The 15,259-nt window shown below is 45.2% G+C and overlaps 1 long non-coding RNA gene across 2 annotated transcripts; it reads left to right on the plus strand.

Annotated features, from left to right (window-relative positions):
- The first annotated feature begins 437 nt into the window (after positions 1-437).
- Positions 438-12,370, plus strand: LOC311118575. Of its 2 annotated transcripts, none has more exons than XR_014611818.1 (4): positions 438-523; positions 6,965-7,066; positions 10,259-10,323; positions 10,840-12,370. It is a non-coding gene; the product is annotated as an uncharacterized lncRNA (long non-coding RNA). The 2 variants fall into 2 exon arrangements; XR_014611819.1 differs by having other exon boundaries at positions 10,259-10,512; positions 10,840-11,601.
- The last annotated feature ends 2,889 nt before the right edge of the window (positions 12,371-15,259 follow it).

A 15,259-nucleotide genomic window follows, 5' to 3' on the forward strand; every position in this document is an offset into this window, starting at 1 on the left:
CTTCCTCTCTCTCTCTCTTCCTCCTCTCTCTCTCCCTTTCTCTCTCTCTCTCTCTCTCTCTCTCTTCCTCTTTCTCTCTCCTCTCTCTTCCTCTTTCTCTCTCCCTCTCTCTTCCTCTTTCTCTCTCCCCTCTCTCCTCTCTCTCTCTTTCTCTTTCTCTCCCTCTCTTTCTCGCTCTCTTTCTCTTTCTCTCTCTCCTCTCTCTGTCTCTCTCTCTTTATCCCTCTCTGTCTCTCTCTCCTCTCGCTCTCTTCCTCTTTCTCTCTCCCCTCTCTCCTCTCTCTCTCTCTCTCTCTCTTTCTCCTCTCTTTCTCTCTCCTCTCTCTCTCTCTCTCTGTCTCTCTCTCTTTATCCCTCTCTGTCTCTCTCTCTTTATCCCTCTCTTTCTTTATCTCTCTTGTTCAAATGCGCTCTCTCTTTTCTGTCTCTCTAGGTTCTGCAGGAGAAGGTGGAGAATCTCCAGAGGCAGCTGCACTCCTCCGAGAAGAAACTACTGAACAAAGAGTTAGAGAATCAGGAGCAGGTAACAGATTCCCTCTTCTCACCCTCAACCTCAACCCTCAACTTCACTCCCTCACCCCTGACTCACCCCTCAACCCTTAACTTCATCCCCTCAACCCTTAACTTCATCCCCTCACCCCTCAGACTCAACCCTCAACTTCACCCCCTCACCCCTCAGACTTACCCCTCAACTTCACCCGTCAGTCTCACCCACAACCCTTAGCCTCACCCCTCTACCTCACCCCCAACCCTCTACTTCACCCCTCTACCTCACCCCTCTACCTCACCCCTCTACCTCAAACCCCTACCCCAACCTTCAGTTTCACTCCTCTCTCCTCTTCCTCTCTCTCCTCTCTCCTCTTCCTCTCTCTCCCCTCTCTTCTTCCCAACCCCTAGTTCAGAGACAGAGATTTTCCAAATTCCTCGAGATCCGGCTTCAAGAGCCAGCACTGTGGGGCAGGAATGTTCAGAGGGAATCCTGAACCACTGCACACACACACACACACACACACACCAGCCCCGGAGCCGTGGCCCCTGTGTGCTCTGTAATCACAGGTCTGCTTTGACCTTGACACACACAGAGAAGAAAGGCAGTAATCACCACGTAGGAGGCTGGCTGGCAGTCTCTCTGTCTCTGGCTGGGCCTATGTACCTCTAGGCTGGTATGTACCACTGGAGACAACTCTTTGTCCCGGGGAGCCGCCCTGTGACCCTTACACACACTTCACACACTTTGCTGGAACCGCTCTATGTCGGACGGACATACATTTCTCCAGAATGGGTCAGTGGTGCTAGGGTTGTAGGGCCACCAGCCGGTGGGTTGACCCAGTACTGGAGGCTTCTTCCTCTCATCCGACTTAATTAAAAGGATAGGGCTATAGGCTCTTAACCTACACTTCTTCAAGGTGAACTTTTTCCAAGGTTGTACATACTTTCGTTATGCAAATGGTCAAAGGTGTGTTAGGCGTGTAGGATTCTCCATTGAACATGCATTTAGTCTAGGACTAGGCTCAATCTTGTCAGGGAAACTGGCCTATAACTATGTCTAAAGTGAACTCATTCCTATCAGATTCACTGAGACTGTGTTTACCTGGTGGTCTGTGTCTGACTGGAGATGGGCCCTCTCAGTGTAGTGATAGTGATACTCTGTTCTCTATACCTCCTTATGAGGAGAGAGAGGCTCTCTGAGGCTGGTGTGTGCGTGCATGTATGTGTCCATGCGTGTGTGTGTTTGTGTGTGTGTTTTCGCATGTCTGTGTGTGTGTCTGTGCGAATGATGTGTGTGTTAATAAAACCTGAGGCCTACTAACTCACAAACTCTCTCTGCCTCCTTACAGTGATATTGCCCTAGTTTATCTGCCAAGACATGTCTTTGTAATCTGATCTCACACGCTAAAACAGTTTCTCTACCCCAGACTTCACACAGATGTTTCCTGCCTGCCTCTTCCAGAGCCCTCTCGGACTCCCAGCTGTAAAATGGCGGCTCGGCTGCACCTCACGGTGAGGTTCAGTCTATCTGTCTGTCTGAAGACAATCAAAAGTACACTGGTTATTTACAGATCAATCAGCCACTGGTGTTGTGCAGTTCTGTGTGTAACTCACTGCATTAGTAACTAACACATCCTGTTTTTTTAGAACTTCACACTTCCCTTTTCTTATCGCTCTTCCTCTTTTTAGTCACTTCTCTGTGAAGCTCTTTATTTATTTCAAGGCAGCGAAGCGTTTTTGAATTCAAAGCATTTCCCAACGAACTCTGAGAGTGCAACTCAGAGATGTGGTGGCGCAAACTTTGTGAGTGACGTGGTTTTTGATGTACCCCCTTGTATCTGACAAGGTTTTTGTCACTCCAGAATCTTCCAACAGCGAGCACAATCTGCACCTCAAGCTACGTGGCAAACTTCATTTAAATGTTCAAAGTGTCAACGCCTTGTTTCTTTCGTCTGGCAGCTGTCAGAAACCTTGGTGTGTGACAGACAGTATCAAGCGCTGGGGGAAAGTCAAAACCACCAGCACAATCTAAAGACTATATATAGATGAAATATTGTCATTTTAAGAGAATGGAAGGAGAAAAAGTAAAAAGACTTCTGCTTCTCTCAGGAGCTTCAAAATGGAGTCTAACGCTTCATCAGGAACAACAAAAAACTTATATTTTCCTTTTAAAAGAGGGTGGAGATGAAACCGATGTCTCTGTGTGGAAAGTCAGATTGTTCCTCTCTGTCATTCTCAGTCTCTGATGGATGCTTTGGAGAACAGTTGCGCTGTTTTACATCCTGAGGTCTGTCAATGGCCAAAACCTGCCGCTAAGGTTTGATCAGCCAATGTCTTCAAAGGTTGCTTACATCTGTGTGATCGGCCAGGACCCTCTTTAAAGGCCTCCTCTCCTCATGTCCCTCCATCCACCTGTCTAAAGACAAACAGGCCTTTACAGTACAGAGAGGGATTCAGAAAGAGAGAGATGAAGCGAGGAAGCGATAAAGAGATTAGATATAAAACAGCCTGTGAGAAACAGAACTGAAAGAAAGAGTGATGTCTCTCAGAAAAATACTTCCATATTCAGCTAGTGTTCGATGTGATCCTTCAGTCAACTCGAGAGATTCAGTGAATTTCAATTCACTATCGCTCACCTGCTATCACTAATCTGAGCCCCAGACTGCTTACCATCCCAGATCCCACCGCTGCCACCAAATGTCGCAGTTGAAATGTCCATATGTGTTGAATGAGATTCCATAAGTGGGAAAATAGTTCAGTAGGACCTTTGTCTGACCTACTGTAGTGTAGCATCTATGTCTGGGTTAGCATAGCTAGCGTTTGTTAGCCACAACAAAAATGGCTGCTCTGCCTCTCTCCACACCCGCACATTGCCCAGTTAACCAGGACAACCAACGCCTTGGCGAGACATACGTTAAGCTTATAATCGCTAAAGCTTTGTCTCCAAGGCACTCCCCAGTTGTTTATAGATCAGTGTATATGATCTGTGTATGTATCTACCCATCCTCAGGCCTATGAGAAGCATAGTAGGAAACTGTATTATGAAATATATATATTTTTTACATGAATCAGACTTTTGTTAATGAACTCTCTTTTCAAACAGGCAGTACATACAGCTCACATCTTACATAGTGGGAATTAAGCACTGCAGTGTTCCGCTAATGGGCGCTACTCGGCTAAGTCCACCTGCAGCCATTACATTACATTACATAGCATTCCAGCTGCAGAGCAGATCCTCTATAATGTGATGTAGAGCTCTTTGTGTCTGTCCTACAGTACAGCGCCCAGGCTAATGGTGATCTAATACAGCTGGCCTTGACGTCATTAGGCTGGCGGCCAGGTAGACTTCTATTATACAGTATACCCTCTCTCTGTCAGACGAGAAAAGTGAAGGGTAATGTCTTACCCCCTAGGAGATCTCTGTCTCGCTCAACCCCTCTTCCTTTGTTACTTTCGTTATCTCTATTTCTCTTTCTACCTCTTCCTCTCTCTCTCATCCTCTCTCTCTCTCGCTTCTCATTCTTTCTCTCTCTCTCTCTCTCATCCTCTCTCTCATTATTTCTCTCTCTCATCTTCTCTCTCTGTCTTTCATCCTCTCTCTCTCTCTCTCATCCTCTCTCTCTCACTTCTCATTCTTTCTCTCTCTCTCTCTCATCCTCTCTCTCTCATCTTCTCTCTCTCTCTCTGTCTTTCATCCTCTCTCTCTCTCTCTCATCCTCTCTCTCTCACTTCTCATTCTTTCTCTCTCTCTCTCATCCTCTCTCTCTCTCATCCTCTCTCTCTCTCATCCTCTCTCTCGCTCTCTCGCTTCTCATTCTTTCTTTCTCTCGCTCTCATTCTTTCTCTCTCTCATCCTCTCTCTCTCTCTCATCCTCTCTCTCTCTCTCATCCTCTCTCTCTCACTTCTCATTCTTTCTCTCTCTCTCTCATCCTCTCTCTCTCATCTTCTCTCTCTCTCTGTCTTTCATCCTCTCTCTGTCTCTCATCCTCTCTCTCTCACTTCTCATTCTTTCTCTCTCTCTCATCTTCTCTCTCTCATCCTCTCTCTCTCTCATCCTCTCTCTCGCTCTCTCGCTTCTCATTCTTTCTCTCGCTGTCTCTCATCCTCTCTCTCATCCTCTCTCTTTCTCTCATCATCTCTCTCGCTTCTCATTCTTCTCTCTCTCATCCTTTCTCTCTCTCTCTCTCGCTTCTCATTCTTTCTCTCTCTCTCTTCTCTCTCTCTCTCTCTCATCCTCTCTCTCTCTTGCTTCTCATTCTTTCTCTCTCTTTCTCCCCCCTCTCTAGTACTCATAGTTACGAAAGCAAACATTAATGGCATGTCTACTTTGATTAGCCTCAAGCCTGTGAGTACAGGCTCCAATCCTCCCTGCAGTGTAGTCCGGTGAATACTAGTTACCCTGAATCTGATCTATGGGACGGAAAACGGAGATGGAGTTGTCAGGAGGGAGCTAGTCATTTAGATTGAAGTGTGTATATCCCTTACTACTGTGGTAACTTAAATACAGCACTGTACGTACTGTACATGCATTAAGAATGCAGCCAAGGAACTTGAATGGAAAGCTTTCAAAGAATCCCAATACTTTTACATTGGATGTGGCTTATGAGGACAGTGATCATTTGACCGTTGTTTGTTGGTTTGGTGTTTTGGTCTTGAGTGTTTTGTCTGGGCGCCATCTTGTTATGACTGCCTCCCTCTCTGGGGTTCTATCCTTTTTTTAACTTGTTGGCACCCCAAATTACAGCCTGTAAAACATTTATTTTTTTGCATTTGTTTGAAAATGTTCATTCTCAAATTACCCGTGGCTCCCTTTCTCACGGAGGAATAAAAAAGAGTACATTGATAGACTTTCTCTCCTGATGATGTTATTGGCCCGACACTTTTAAATGAGGCGGGAGGGAGAACATTTTTGGCAAAGTGGCAAAGGCCTAATCTACTGCAAACTGTGCTGAGACAAACAGAGCTGTTCAGTGTTGGGATCATTTATACTCTCCCCCTTTGAAGTGCGTCCCAATCCCTTCCATTGTTCCCTGAAAGATTCATTACAGAAAGACAGATCAATCAGTTAAATCCACAACAGGAAAATTATTTTTGGAAAACCAATTTTCTACTACTCTCTTTCTCTCTCTCTCTCTCTCTCTCTCTCTCTCTCTCTCTCTCTCTCTCTCTCTCTCTCTCTCTCTCTCTCTCTCTCTCTCTCTCTCTCTCTCTCTCTCTCTCTCTCTCTCTCTCTCTCTCTCTCTCTCTCTCTAAAGAGGAAATAGTTCTTTTTAACAATAACTGGACTTCGGCATGCTAAAGACCTCATGGTAGGAATAGTTTGGGGCTCGCCCTAGTTATCAATCAATCAAGCAAATGTCTTTATAAAGACCTTTTTACATCAGCAGATGTCACAAAGTGCTTATACAGAAACACAGCCTAAAACCCCAAACAGCAAGCAATGCAGATGTAGAAGCACAGTGGCTAGGAAAAACTCCCTAGAAAGGCAGGAACCTAGGAAGAAACCTAGAGAGGAACCAGGCTCTGAGGGGTGGCCATTCCTCTTCTACCCACAGAGAATGTAGTCACTCTGCGACCTGACCAGGCCCTAGTTCTAGTTCTTCCTGGTCAGGTCACATGGTCAGGGAAAAACTCCGGTAGATTCCACAAGCACCAACTCCATACCAAACCTCTCAGTTTGTCATTACAGCATGTCTGCCTACTGAACGTACAGTACATTCACTGTGTGTGTTTGTGGGCATGGAGGAATGGCTAACCAAACGTTTTAAGCTTTGTAATCAGACTATGGTTTTCTCCAGTGTAATTTAGCTCCAGACAGCCCTCTCTGTGCCCCACATAGGGAGGGCTGATGTGTTTGATGTGTTCTGTCTGTTCTCTCAAACCCAGCTGGGCCTAGGTCTAAAAGTCAAGGGTGGTCAATTCCGGTCCTGGAGGGCGGAAGTGAGTGTAGGCTCGAGCCCAGCTTTATTAAGACACCTGATTCAGATAATTATGGTCTCTAAAATGAAGATGGTGATTAGTTCATTTGAATTAGGTGTGTTTGTGCTGAGCTGGAACAAAAACCTGCACCTACTGCATACCCTAAGGGCTACGCTGAGTTGGCCACGTGGTCTGTGGTGACCGTGATCTTTTTACTAGCCAATAGGGGGCGATGTGTGTATAATAACTCTTTGGTCAATTAATAGACGCTCTTGTCCAGAGCCACTTACAATAAGTGTATTGAACCACATCCTCTCTTTCTATGGCTTTGAAGTAGTCTGATTCCCTCCTATTGTGACAAGGTAAAAATCAGTCGTTCTGCCCCCGTGCGCCGATGACGTGGATGTCGATTAAGGCAGCCCCCGCCCCTCTCTGATTCAGAGGGGTTGGGTTAAATGTGGAAGACATATTTCAGTTGAATGCATTCAGTTGTACAACTGAACAGGTATCCCCCTTTCCCTCTCCCTATTCCTCCTCTTCTCCCTCTCACTGCAGGTCACGCTGGTACTTCAGGAGTGTGAGATGAAAATGAAAGGGCTGATGCCAGCTGAGCTGCGACAGGAGCTGGAGGACACTATCTCCTCTCTCAAGTCTCAGGTAGGAACAAGACCTGCATGGGGCACTATACACAGGACACACTCAGCCTATATCTAACTCACCAAATTCAACTAATCCACATATCAACTAACTATCAAGATCTTGGTTAGTTGATTCATGTGTTAGTGACCTAGAGTTGTTGACCCCTGATCTATATGCAGTAATACAGACAGGTCCCTGTACCTGGGCAATACACTCCATACATCTCAACTTATAGACCTGCTTTCCTTTTCAGTGTTTCTTCAGATACCAACTATGAACAGTTTTCCTTTGCTGCCATTTTCTTATTTTCTGCTTTCCTCCCTCTCTCTACATATTGATAGAAACCATCCGAGACTGAACTCACACACGGTCTGTTTGTTTGATTCCTTGGCCGTGACGAGGGGGTATCATATGGTGGTGTAGACCAGACAGCAGAGCCCATAGACATGGCTTTGGACCGGTCCACTTCGAAGCTCCCTCTCTTTCTCTAGGCTCCATCAGATCAGACACAATTACACCCTGCGTTTAACCACATTAATACCGCCGTCAAGGGCGCCGTTCCCCACCCAGCCACCGCGGACAGTCTCCTATTAGTTTAACTGGGCCTTGTTCGACATTAAACTGTGGTGCGCAGCGGGAGGGAGGGGAATTTCTGCCCAACATTTAGAATGTAAACAATAAGCCTTTCTGTGTCGGGGGTGTGGTGGGGGGGGCTGAGGGAGAGGGGGCCCCACTAACCAACCAACAACAACATTTGAAGGGGGCCCGCGCTTCTAAACTCAAACTGGCCCCAATGCCTGGCTGCTTTGGATAGCTCCGGCTGGATCTCTTTCCAGTCCTGCCGCCACAAGCCTCTGCCATCGGATATGTTTATACGATGTAATTCACGACCAGAACGGCCTCCCTTTTCATTGAGGATGTCTTGGGTTTTGCACATTACGACGCATTATTTTTACTGAAAGAACAGCGACTCCATGGCATCCGACCGCAGTTCCGTTTTTTTTTGCATACTGATGCTGTTACTCCTCTGAAAGCAGCAGCGCCGCCTCTCCAAATGAAACGCTAAATCTGTTCCTGAGGTTTCCATCCAAGAGAATGGAATGTACCATTGAGTTCCAGTACAGTAGTTACACATCAGAGAATATTATAACCCTTTTGTTTCAGTTGATCTAAAGAGAAGGATTTTGATTTGATTTGGAACACAGTAGTATGGACAGTGCCTATAGAAAGTATACACCCCCTTTCAAACTTTTCACCTTTTGTTGCCTTATAGCCTGTAGTAAAATGCATTCAAATAGTTGTTTTTCTCTATTGATCTACACATCCTACCCCATAACCTCCATGTGAAAAAATATTCTGAATCTTTTTAGAAAATCGATACAAAATAAAAACTGAAATAGCTTGGTTGTATAAATCTCCACCCCTTTGTAATAGCGATCCTAAATTAGCTCAGGTGTAACCAATCACCTTCAAAATCACACACCAAGTTAATTGCCCTCCACCTGTGTTAAATTTTAGTGATACACATGATTTCAGGATAAATTCAGCAGTTCCTGTAGGTTCTCTCTGCTGGGCAGTGATTTGCGAAGCAAACGCTCAACCATGAGCACCAAGGAGTTTTCAAAATAACTCTGGGACAAAGTTGTGGAAAGGCACAGATTGGGGGATGGGTATACAAAAAAGTATTTGAATATCCCTTGGAGCACTGTCAAGACGATTATTAAGAGGTGGAAGGTGTATGGCACCACCAAGACCCTGCCTAAATCAGGCCGTCCCTCCAAACTGGATGACCGAGCAAGTAGGAGACTGATCAGAGTCCAATGGCAACTTTGAAAGAGCTACAGGCTTTAATGGCCAAGACTGGTCAAAGTGTGCATGTGACAACAATATCCCAAGCACTCCACAAATCTGCCATATAGGGTGGCAAGAAGGAAGCCATTATTCAAGAATGTCCACCTGTTTTGAAGTATGCAAAAAAAAGATTTGGAAGGTTCTGTAGCCATGTGGCAAAACGTTTTGTGATCTGACTAAACAAAAATTTAACTTTTTGGCCTAAATGCAAAGCGTTACTTTTGGCGCAAACCCAATACGGCACATCACCCAAAGAACACCGTCCCTACTGTGAAGCATGGTGGTAGCAGCATCATGTTATGGGGATGTTTCTCACTTATCAGGATAGAAGGGGAAATGAATGGAGCAATGTACAGAAAGGTCCTTGAGGAAAACCAGCTACCCTCTGCAAGAAAGTTGAAACTGGGACGGAAGTTCCCCTTTTCAGCATGACAACGACCCGAAGCACACAGCCAAAGCTACAGTGGAGTGGTTGAGGAATAAAAAGGTAAATGTCCTTGAGTGGCCCAGTCAGAGCCCCCACCTAAATCCAATTGAAAATGGTGGCATGACTTGAAGATTGCTGTCCATCAATGCTCCCAAAGGAACTTGACAGAGCTTGAACAGTTTTGTAAAGAAGAATGGTGAAATATTGCCAAATCTAGGTGTGCAAAGTTGGTTGAGACCTATCCCAACAGACTCAACTGTAATTGCTGCCAAAGATGCTTCCACCAACTATTAACTCAGGGGGTTGGAGACATGTCCAATTATGATATTTCAGTTTTGTATTTTTTATATATATATATATTTTTTCACTATAAAAAAATATATCCTTAAGTGTGGAGTATGGTGTGTAGATATTTTTTTAAATGCATGAAACTGAGGCACTGACATAACAAAATGTGAAAAAAGTTCGAGGGGGTGTAGACTTTCTATAGGCACTGTATGGAGTTAAGGCCTGGAACTGCCTAGTCTAACCCTTTGGAAGTTAACTCTTTCACTGTCCCCCTAAAGTAGCAGTGGATTAGCTGTACTGGCCCCATGTCTTGTATTCTCATGGTTTCACTACTGTATCAAAATCCTAACCTCTCACCTATAATCTCACTCAGTCGCCTTACTCCCTAGCCCCCTACTCCCCTATGAATTGCTCCCTTCTCCTTTAACCCCTACTCCCCCCTACTCTCCTAGGCTTGCCCCCTATTGCCTTAACCCTTATTCCCCTAACCTTTCCTTTCTCAACCCCTTCTCCTCTATCGCTTTTCTATCTCAACCCCTTCTCAATAACACTCTACTCCTATACCCTCTTACTGAGCCCCTACTGTGCATTGACCCCTGACCCCCGACTGTGTGTGTTGACCCCTTACTGTGTGTTGGCTGCAGGTGAACTTCCTCCAGAAGAGAGCTTCTGTGTTACAGGAGGACCTGGATGCCTGTCACAGCAGGAGGTAAATGTCCTGTAACGTGACTGTGATCGAGGCCTGGCGGTTGAAGCCTTTGATGTCCCGTCCAACAATCATGCTGTCAGAGACACTGGACGTGTTTATGGAAAGCATCTATACATACCCTGTGATAAAGAGTGGCCATTCAAATAGTCTGCTACTCCCACCTGGGATGATGCTGCTCCTGTATCAACAGTATGTGATCTTTCTTGGTGAATATAGGCAGGGTTTGAGTCACTCAAATTAGACCACCCAAACCCAACTCAGTCATTTCATTTACTACATTGATTTGACAGGGACAATGCACATCAATCAATATTTCTGTAAATGTGCCAGATTTTGCCAGCTGGCTAGTTTCCATCTGTAGTCCCGGGCAGGTAGTCAAAACTGAATCTTCTCTATCCTCTTTGGGTAATAAAATAGACTGTTGAGAGATGTGAAGTTCATGAAACATTATGACTTGTGCTTAAAAACCCCTCCCATTTCTCTCCTGTCCTAAACCCCTCCCCTCTCCCAATCCAGGTTACCATGAACTGTTCTTCCCTTGGCTACGCCCATTATCCGGACATGAAGGATATGACGCCCTATCAGATGTGAGAATCATCGCCACAGTTACCAGGCATCACACATCTGTCATGCCATGGGAGCACCAATCAGCTGTGCCAGTTATGTTGGCCACACCCACACTGTTGTGTCTATCACAATTTTTAACCACTATGGATTTTTACATATTTATTTACTGTCAGATTTTTTGTTCACATTCCCTGTTAGAAATCAATCATTTTGCAAAACTTTTTGTGGATGTTTAATGTACGTACTATCCATACATACACTATATATACAAAAGTATGTGGACACCCCTTGAAATGAGTAGATTCTGCTATTTCAGCCACACCCATTGCTGGCAGGTGTATAAAATCGAGCACACCACCATTCAATCTCCATAGACAAACATTGGCAGTAGAATGGCCTTACTAAAGAGCTCAGTGATGTTCAATAAGTCAGTTTGTCTAATTTCTGCCCTGCTAGAACTGCCCCGGTCAACTGTAAATGCTGTTATTGTGAAGTGGAAAGATCTGGGAGCAACAACTGCTCAGCCACGAAATGGTAGGCCACACAAGCTCCCAGAATGGGACTCTCCTCGGTTGCAACACTCACTACCAAGTTCCAAACTGCCTCTGGAAGCAACGTCAGCACAATAATTGTTCGTTGGGAGCTTCATGAAATGGGTTTACATGGTCGAGCAGCCACACACAAACCTAAGATCACCATGCTCAATGCCAAGTGTCGGCTGGAGTGGTGTAAAGCTCGCCGCCATTGGACTCTGGAGCAGTGGAAACGCGTTCTCTGGAGTGATGAATCACTCTTCACCATCTGGCAGTCCGACGGACGAATTTGGTTTGGCGGATGCCAGAAGAATGCTACCTGCTCCAATGCATAGTGCCAACTGTAAAGTTTGGTGGAGGAAGAATAATGGTCTGGAGCTGTTGTTCATGGTTCAGGCTCCTTAGTTCCAGTAAAGTGAAATCTTAGTGCTACAGCATACATTCTAGACAATTCTGTGCTTCCAACTTTGTGGCAACAGTTTGGTGAAGACCCTTTCCTGTTTCAGCATGACAATGCCCCCATGCACAAAGCGAGGTCCATACAAAAATGGTTTGTCGAGATCGGTGTGGAAGAACTTGACAGGCCTGCACAGAGCCCTGACCTCAATCCCATCGAACACCTTTGGGATGAATTGGAACGATGACTGCGAGCCAGGCCTAATCGCCCAACATCAATCAGTGCCCGACCTCACTAATGCTGTTGTGGCTGAATGGAAGCAAGTCCCCGCAGCAATGTTCCAACAGCTAGTGGAAAGCCTTCCCAGAAGACTGGAGGCTGTTGTAGCAACAAAGGGAGGACCAACTCCATATTAATTCCCATGATTTTGGAATGAGATGTTTGACAAGCAGGTGTCCACATACTTTTGGTCATGTAGTGTATGTTGTTTTTTTGTGATTCCATATGACATGCTTCAAAATCAAGTTTGATACTGAATGTACATACCGAATGCATTGTTTTATTAAAGTACTTTTTTCATCATATTAATTTGTTTGATTTCAATTGACACATAATTTCTCATCTTAAAACAGTGTTTGATCCCATATTTAATAAAAATATTGTATTATTTTTGAGTTGACACATAACCTCAGCTTGCGACCAAGTGAGATCTACTCTTTACGACCAAGCCAGAGACCTTGAATCTTCATTGCTCCCATTGGAGCATGGCGGACATTTTCTATTCTAAACAGTAGTTCTGTTATATTGGGGGTTTGTGGTTGGTGCAGATAGACCTCTGGTAGTATTGGTAGAACATCCAGCCAAACAGAACAGTAGTTTAGTACTGTTTCTGATTTCACAGTAGCATGACATGACTCTGGCTGATACCATTGACACCACTGGAAACCATGATCTCCTCAGACGTTCCTGTCCATTAAATGGCTGCCATTTGTGGCATTGCTGTATTTAAGCAGTCTCACCTAGTCAAATAAAATAACACAATGGTTTTGAATAACATGAAAACAACTAGCACTATTACTACTTTTTCAAACTCCCGTCACAAGTAGATGCTTTGAGATTTAAGAATAAGGATTGTGCAAGCGCAATATTTTGTGAACAGACACAGCGTAAACATTGCTACTGCATAGTGGGTTTGATTGATTTCCAGGCCAAGTCTCAGATGCCTGCGGAGCGAGGCTGGTAAGGATGATAACCTGTGTGTGTGTGTGTTTAGGGAGAGGCCAGTGTAGGTTACCACTCTTATTACATATCATATTATGCTGGTCAAGGAGGAATGCATTGGTTTCAATGCTGGCCGGTTCAAGGGAATCCTCATTTCCTGGAAGAAGACGGGTTAGGTTTGAGGCATTATTATGATGTTCCAAAACAGCAGATTTGATTTCAAACAAGCCCTGCGTCCCCATTTGCATTGGAATTGCTTTTCTTGTACGCGTGCTGTTGCGCACTTCCTCAAATTTCCATTGTCCATGACCTGCTCTGCGGTTTCCAAGTGTAACACTACACCACTCCGTATTTATTTTATGTGCTGATTCTGCTGCCTGGGCAGAGAGAGACTTTCAGACCGAAAGGAACAGGAATTTAGTATTTGGGCACCAAGCCTTTGTAGATCTGTTGTTTGTGGAAGGAGGGCACGGAGGACTCTCATTCCACAACCTTTGCATCCTAAGACAGTGGTTCCCAACCAGGGGTACTAGGACCGCTGGGGGTACTTGGCCTGTCCACAGGGGGTACTTGAGAAGACTCATGAGACCATTGGCTTACTGGTAAAATGCACATGAGGGGTACTCCAGGCAGAGCAAAATTCAGTTGGTGTAGAGTAACCGAAAAAGGTTGGGAACCACTGTCCTAAGAGAACGTGTGTGACCCTTCTGTATGAGATGTGCTAGCAGAGAAGGTGGGGTTAATGGGTGGTTGGAGGTTAGGGGTGTGTTTGTGGGAAGAGTGGAGTCAATGGTTTTGGATGTGAAGGTGTTTGGGTTGTCTGAATGAGCTCAGCTTTAGGGTGTGTGTGTGTTGATAACTCAGGCTTTGCATGAGGCACAGGCTGGAGCATTGGAGCTAAAGGTCAGAGGAGGAAGTGACCGTCTGTACTTCCTGTTCTCCTGTTGGAGGCGTGGCCCGATTAGCTCATTTACATTTAGGATGCATCTCAATAGTCTAAAGTAACTTTGATCTACATTGATGTGAATGGACTAGACAGGTGTCAAATTACTGATAGACATTCCACCATATTATCTTATGTCATACTGTGTTCCAACAAGTCACTTCAGACTGTTGAGATGCCAAGAATGTACTCCTTTATATCTATCTGTACATAAAAGAACTGAGAGAACCTTTATGACACTTCTTCCACACAGCCAACCCAACTGCATAGATGAAAGGTCTTCCTCCTTTCCTCCCTCCTCTCTGTGTTATCTCCCCATCAGAGACAGAGGGAGTGCCGACACCGTGACATCATAAAAGGGAGACAGGCATGTTCCACTGTCCCAGAGTTCCGTATCCCTCCGCATGGTGGCACAGAACCGAAGCACACCCAGGCAATCCCAAAGAAAGTGTGTGCTGGGGATTTGTTAGTTCCAAATCCATGAAGCACAAGGGTATTGAGTGATGTGCAATTTCTGTTTTGGGATATGGTCTCTGGGATGGAGAAAGGTCATAGGGGTACTGTTTAGGGAATTGCAAGGTGATTTGAGGTTGAGTTGTCTTGCTGTCCTGCTAGTATAGTTTGTGGGTTATGCATGGTGATGTGTGGAAGTCTGCTGTCTCTGCTCTCTCTTCTTCTGTATTGACACCTCTGATTGACTATGTTTGTGTACACATGTGTGCGTGTGTGTGTGTACGACTGTGTGTGTGTGTGTGTACGACTGTGTGTGTGTGTGTGTGTGTGTGTGTGTGTGTGTGTGTGTGTGTGTGTGTGTGTGTGTGTGTGTACAACTATGTGTGTGTGTTAACACGCTAGTAAAGTCAGTGGATCTTTTTATAGAGTTGTTTTCTGACTTAGTCCCCGGGAGACCTGTGTTTGGCTGCACCACTCTACACAAACTGCCTGCATAAATAACCCTGTTTATCACTACAGCATCTCCTCTCACACACAAACACACACACACACACACACAGCAGCGTCTCCTCACTCTTTATCTCCTCACTATTTATTTATTCTGTGTTTCCCGTCATGTTTTTTCTCTACTCCATTTCTAGAGGTTGATATGGCGCTGATAGCTGATGTTGATGGCAAACAGTGTTGCTCGTTTTTTCCAGGCCGTCACTCAACTCCTGAGTCGTCCCTGAGTTGCAGTGATGCTGATACGGTAACCGCCTGAGAGGCCCACACACACACACATATACACACACACACACATACACACGAGGCCGGGGATGG

The sequence above is a fragment of the Coregonus lavaretus genome (assembly GCF_964263955.1).
Source record: "Coregonus lavaretus genome assembly, contig: HAP1_SCAFFOLD_4797, whole genome shotgun sequence".
NCBI classification, from domain to species: domain Eukaryota; kingdom Metazoa; phylum Chordata; class Actinopteri; order Salmoniformes; family Salmonidae; genus Coregonus; species Coregonus lavaretus.